The sequence below is a fragment of the Gekko japonicus genome, unplaced genomic scaffold (genome assembly GCF_001447785.1).
Source record: "Gekko japonicus isolate JY-2015 unplaced genomic scaffold, Gekko_japonicus_V1.1 scaffold233, whole genome shotgun sequence".
NCBI classification, from domain to species: Eukaryota; Metazoa; Chordata; class Lepidosauria; order Squamata; family Gekkonidae; genus Gekko; species Gekko japonicus.
In genome coordinates this window covers 476,251-482,250 of record NW_015165242.1, presented here as the reverse complement: position 1 = coordinate 482,250, position 6,000 = coordinate 476,251, and positions in this window count along the sequence as shown.

Here is a 6,000-nt window from a genome sequence, read left to right as displayed (position 1 = left end):
GACTGTTCCAATTCGTTCAAACGCTCTCCAGGCTCCTCTACCGGAACATGCTCTTGGTGCCGATATGCCGGAGGCTGTTCATATTCCCCCTCACTCGGAGAGGCCGAAGTGCCCTCCTGGGTTCCCGCCCGGGCCCCTTCCCCCAGGGGTTCAAACATCCAGTCTTCGACTTCCCGTCGGTACATCCCGGACCCGACTGGTCTCTCAGGTTCTGGGTAAAGTCCTTTGTCAAACAGACTCTCTCGAAGTCCACTGCCTCGGCGGGAGTAAACTTCCCTGGTGCCTTTGGCGTTATACAAAGTCCAATCATCCTGCACCGGTACCGTTCGCGGCCCCCATCGTGAAGGAGTTGGAGGTGGCCAAGACAGGTACGCAGGTAACCGGGGAACCGCTCCCCCCACCGCACCCGACGTAGGTATGGTGGTCATGGTGATCAACGATGTGGAGGTTGCAGGGACCAATCCCGTGTCCCCCTCCATTGTAGGTAGGTTTCCCTCTGCCCCGCTCATGATCAAGTCAGACTCGGGATGATAGGAAGATAGAGAGTTCTAACAATATGTTGGATCCCCAAGCATCGAGAATAAATCCACGTTTAAAGAAAAGCAAAATTTATTTCAAAGCGTTGGAAAGACACTCAAACACGTTCTTTGTTAGAACTGACTACAAACGGTTAGGGCAAGCATAATAAAGGGATTTGAAACAGGTACAGAACCAATGGGTCACGTTCCCGCTGGCGGGTGAAAGGAAACGGTTGCGCGCTCATTCCCTGAGAACCAGGTTATCTCCAGACATAATACAAGTGCAGTTCCCAGGCTCTAAAAGCAACAAGCTGGCAATAAGCGTACTCCCCCAATACATCCTCCAGTTGTTTGGCTTAGGCATTACAGCAGAGTAAAATACAGGTGCACAGACAGGGGGGGGGGTATTAACAACTGTACAGGGATACAAGCAACACAGAACACCATGGCAGCTTGCTGACACCTCTGCACAGTCTTCCACCTGAGTACTGACCTGCTTAGCTTCTGAGATCTGACTACCCTATTAATGTGTTTTTCCAGTAGAAGGGTGGATCCAATAAGACCTTTAAATTCTTCACGGAAATCTTCAATGTCAAGATTTATTTTCTCCACAGTGGGCAAACCAATCCCTTCTAATTCATCACTTTTTCCAACCAGCACCACTTACATCTGGGTGGGAGAGGGACAGTCTCCTTAATTAAAGGCCCAGTCCTATGGCACATACTTTTGTTTTCAGCTTCACTGTTCCATACATTAAGCACAGGCCCATTGGACAGTCTCATTATCCACCCAAGAAGGTTTATGGAAAAACATATGTTTGAATGTTCTCTGCATATGCAAAGAGTACATGAAAGTTCAGAATTTCTGGACTTCTGCATTCTTCAGCACAGAAGAAATGTTTGATTGTCTTTGCCTCTCTAGAGCTCAAATATTACCTTTTGGTTTTTTTGGTTTATACATAGCATACTTAGTTTTGTTTTGATAGTGTATGCCACAGTTATTACATTTATGCACACTAAATTAAAATTTGTACAATAACATTACAATATTTTTCTACTCCATAATGAATGAGATAAGAGCAAATAAATTAAAATAAGAACAGTAGCAGGTTGAGTTTACAAAAATTGCCCCAATTCAGTTAGTTTTCACATATTGTAGTGTCCTTGAGCAAATCCATCCCTCAGTTCTAAAGCTGTGAGTGAATTTTGAACTGACTGATTTGAAAGTTCAAGTATCTCTTATGATTTTCCATAGTTGCGACTGTCTTACTTCTGTGCTGGTCCAGCCAGGCTCTGCTTTCAGTTTTGAAGGGTACCCAAGTGATTGCCAATTGCTTGTGTTGATAATGGTCCTTTATTAAAAGAGTAAGATCATACGTAACAGAAAATCAAAGCAGAGAAACCATCCCTTCAGCTTCTGGGGACTCTGGAACAACATCGGATGAACTTCTGCACTGTATGGGTCTGGGGCACCTTCCCATTTGGGATGGATACGATACTTAACCCTGTCCAGTTTCAGTGATCTTGGGGTTATTATCTGCTAGTGCTTCCCATGCACATAAGCCTTCATCTTGCTGAGTGTTGTTGAGCAAGTGTGGTTTGAAACTGGTCATAAAGTTATCACATACCCAGTGAACTTCCCCCCATTGTTTACAGAAAATTTTATTGATCAGCATGGAAACTACATTCAGTGCTGGAAAACAGAAGGTAAGGGAATGGAGGGATATCCCACATGTTCTGTCCTTATCACTATGACTTCAAGCGCAGCTGCTGCTTGTAGCCAAAATAATGTCATGTAGTGTACCTTGAGGGGTTTGCCCTGAAATACAGGGTTTTTCAATATTTCAGTCTACAATCTCCCATGTTGCAGTTGTGAAAGGTGGTATCGAAAGATCGTTAAATTTGTTGGTTGTCCAGTACTATGTTCATTTGCTACAGGATATGCAACATTGTTTGCATTTCAGTCTGGAAGATAGTTACAATTTCATTAATGTTTTTAGACAGTGCAAGTATCAGCATGACTGTGTGATATCGTACATGGACATCCAGGCAAATTTCTTGTCGTTTCTTTTTTGGTTGTAGTATATAAGTTCTTCCCCAGTTTCATGAGTTTCTTGTTCATGGCTTCTATGTTAATTTATTTAATTAATTAATTTATATTTCACTTTTCTTCCTGATCAGAGACCCAAAGGGACTTTTCACACTGTTGCCCCCCTCCACTTAATTCTCACGACAACAGCTTTGTGAAAGTAGGTTGGGCTGAGAGATTGTAATGGGCCCAAGGGTACCTGGCAGGCTTCTATGCTGAGCGAAGGATTCAAACCCAGTCATCCCATGTCCTTGTCCTGTACTCTAACCACCATGCAACACCATCCCTTTATGTCTATGCCATTCTCAAGCACCACTATGGTTCTTGATCCCCAACAGAGTATCCAGCCAAGGATGTTTATAATGCCTCCCCCCTCCATTGTATCAACAGGGAGTGAGCATATGGATAACACTGAGCATAATACATGGAAATATTCAAAGCAGTGTGCTGATATTAACAGTAATTACTCACCATTTGGAAGCCTGGGTAATTTACAAAGCAGGACTACAGCAGGGGACCACTTACAAATGGGTTGCCCAGCTTGCTGAAAATATACAGCTCAGGAGTTCATTTGCCATTGTTCCAACATCCCCAACAGCTGAAGAGATGTTGTAAGCTTTCTTTGCTTTGATTTTCTGTCATGTATCACCTTGCTTGGAATACCTTGTTAATCTTTTAATAAAAAGTCATTATTATCACAAATGATTGGCATCTTCTTGGATACCCTTCAAACCTGAAAGTAGAGCCTGGATGGACCAGCCTCTGAACCAAGGCAGCGGCAAACACTCACGTTGCTGTTCGATTTCCTTCGAGTGTTAACAAAATTTGATGGAAATAATACTGTTAAAATCAATGCTTGTTTTTGCATCAATTGCATTAAAGGGTATAAAGAAGCATTAAGAAGCCATTACGCAGGAAATTCACAAAGATAAAAGGCAGAATGAAAATGGCCTTCAAGTCCATGCATGGAAATTCAAAGAAACAAGAAAATACTTCCATGTGGATCCTTGCTCAATTTCACAAGGATCATTCATACATGGAAGCAATTTTCTGCATGTGGATGCTCTTCTGCAGTCAGTTAAAGCAAAACCGAAAGCAAATGTGGGGTGTCTCTTCAGTGAAAATATCAAAAAGTATCTGAGAAGAGCCAAACGTTTTGCAAACACCAGTGATTTTTTCCCCCAGAGTAGATCCACATATTCTTTCATAGGTTGTCTCCAGTTTTTGCTCAATGCAAATTTGGAGGTTCTTTCTCAGAGAAAAATCTGAGGATTTACAAGTGAAAGCCAAAAGACTTTTGATTAAAACTATCAGCATTTCTCAAGGCAATTTCACACATCTCAGGACTGGGTATTCTATGCAGATAATGGCATTGCACCATTATGTCTTCTTGCCAGAGGTCATTTCGGGGGGGAACGCGGGGGAATGCAGTTCCCCCGGGTGAGGTGCAGGGGGGCGGGGCACATGATGAAGCCCCGCCCCCTGCTTCTGGCCGCTCCGCTTCCAGCCCTCATTCAGCCAGGAGGAGGCAGGAGAAGAGGGAGGGTAAGTTGCTTCCTCCCCGCCTCTCCCCACCCCTGACTGCCTGGGGCCAGGGAGGGCCTTGGCGGGGCTTCCTCACACTCCCGCTGGCCTTGCAGGTCCACCGCCGGGCCCCTGATGTCAGGGGGTGTGGCATATGCTAATGAGTTATGCTAATGAGTTCCCCTAGCTCTTTTTCTACGAAATGACCCCTGCTTCTTGCCATATCCCTTTATCAAATAGATATTGATGAGTGAATGGTTACTGTCAGTGGCTAAGTGTTGCCTTGAATAATCCACCTTGAGTGTCTGTTGTAAAAAGAATGGATATAAATAGAATACATAGATGTCATCACCCCAATTGATCATATGTTTTTTCAATAGATGTTATCATCCACATTAATCACGTGATTTCCAGCAGTGCCAATTTTCTAGCAGTTTTCTAGCAGAGCCAGTTTGGTGTATTGGTTAAGAAGCACAGAATCTAATCTGGGAGAACTAGTTTTGATTCCCCACTTGAAAAGTTCTGAGACTTACTAGTGATTTCAGCTCTTATACTTTTATTTATGAAAAAAAACAAGACGAAGAAGCCCGGCTCACAGGCCGGCTTATATACGCATAACCCCACACCCAAAACACCTCCACACACACCAGTGATGTGCTATTTACAGTGGCTGAGGGTTCCATAGGTCCTCGGCCGGGAGCCTAGCCCTCCGATTGGTGTGGGCTAGGATCTGCTCAGTCCATTGTCTAAGGAGCGAAGCTCGGGGGCTTCGCACGACTGCGTGGAGCTCTTGCCTCGCACGCAGTTGGGGATGAATACATTACCCCCCTCCCCCCTTGGTCCAAAAGACACCCACAAACAAAGTCCTTGAGATTAGTTGGGGCTTTACGTTCTCAGGTGGAGTGGCATATCTCTGGGTCTGGTTCGGAAACTGATGCCGATGCACTCGGCAGAGTGCTGGCTGGCATCTGTGAAGATTGCACACCCCTAGGAATGACGGCCAGTGTGATCGCACTGTTTGTGGGCTGGTTTCTAGCTGGACTACTGGGCACGGTGTCCGGAATGCTCGGAACTAAAGGTTGGAGCTGTGGTGTGGCGGTCTCCAAGGTGTCTGGGTCCTCAAAGTCCTCTGGGTCCAACAGTAGCACCCGCCAGTGCAGTTGGTCTATGTGGCGGTGTAGTATCTGTCTGTCCTCACTGGAGACCTCATAGAATCTTGGACCCTTTATTCTCACCACCCAGGCCAGAATCCATAGAGGGCCCCGTGCACAGTTCTGTGCATATACGGATCCTCGGGGAGGAAACCCCTGGCCGCTTGTGGTGACTCCGTGTCTGGTTCCTCTTCCAGAGTGCGATCAGGGTGGAGACGATCCAGCTGGGTCATCAGGCACCTTCCCAGGAGGAGCTCCGCTGGGCTGCATCCCATAGAGGTGTGGGGGTTGTTTGCTGTCCGAACAGGAAAGCCGCTAGTTTATAGTCCCAATCCTTCGAATCTAATTGATGAAGCATGTCTTTGGTGGTCCTTACCATGCACTCAGCTTGGCCATTGGTTGCAGGGTGGAACGGGCCTGCCTGGATGTGGTGAATCTTGTAGTAGCGGGTAAAGTCCTGGAATTCCGAGGACATGAAGGCCGTGCCGTCATCCGTGACCAGGGTATCGGGAATGCCCTAAGTGTGGAAGATCTGCCACATTGCCCGGATGGCGAATTGCGAGGAGGTGGACGGTACCGGCACCACATCCAGCCATTTGCTATAGGCATCGACCAAGAGGAAAAACAGCTGACCCTGGAACGGTCCCGCAAAATCCAAGTGTAGCCTGGACCAGGGTCTGTGGGAAGACTCCCAAGCTCGTGCAGGGCCCCGGGGTGGA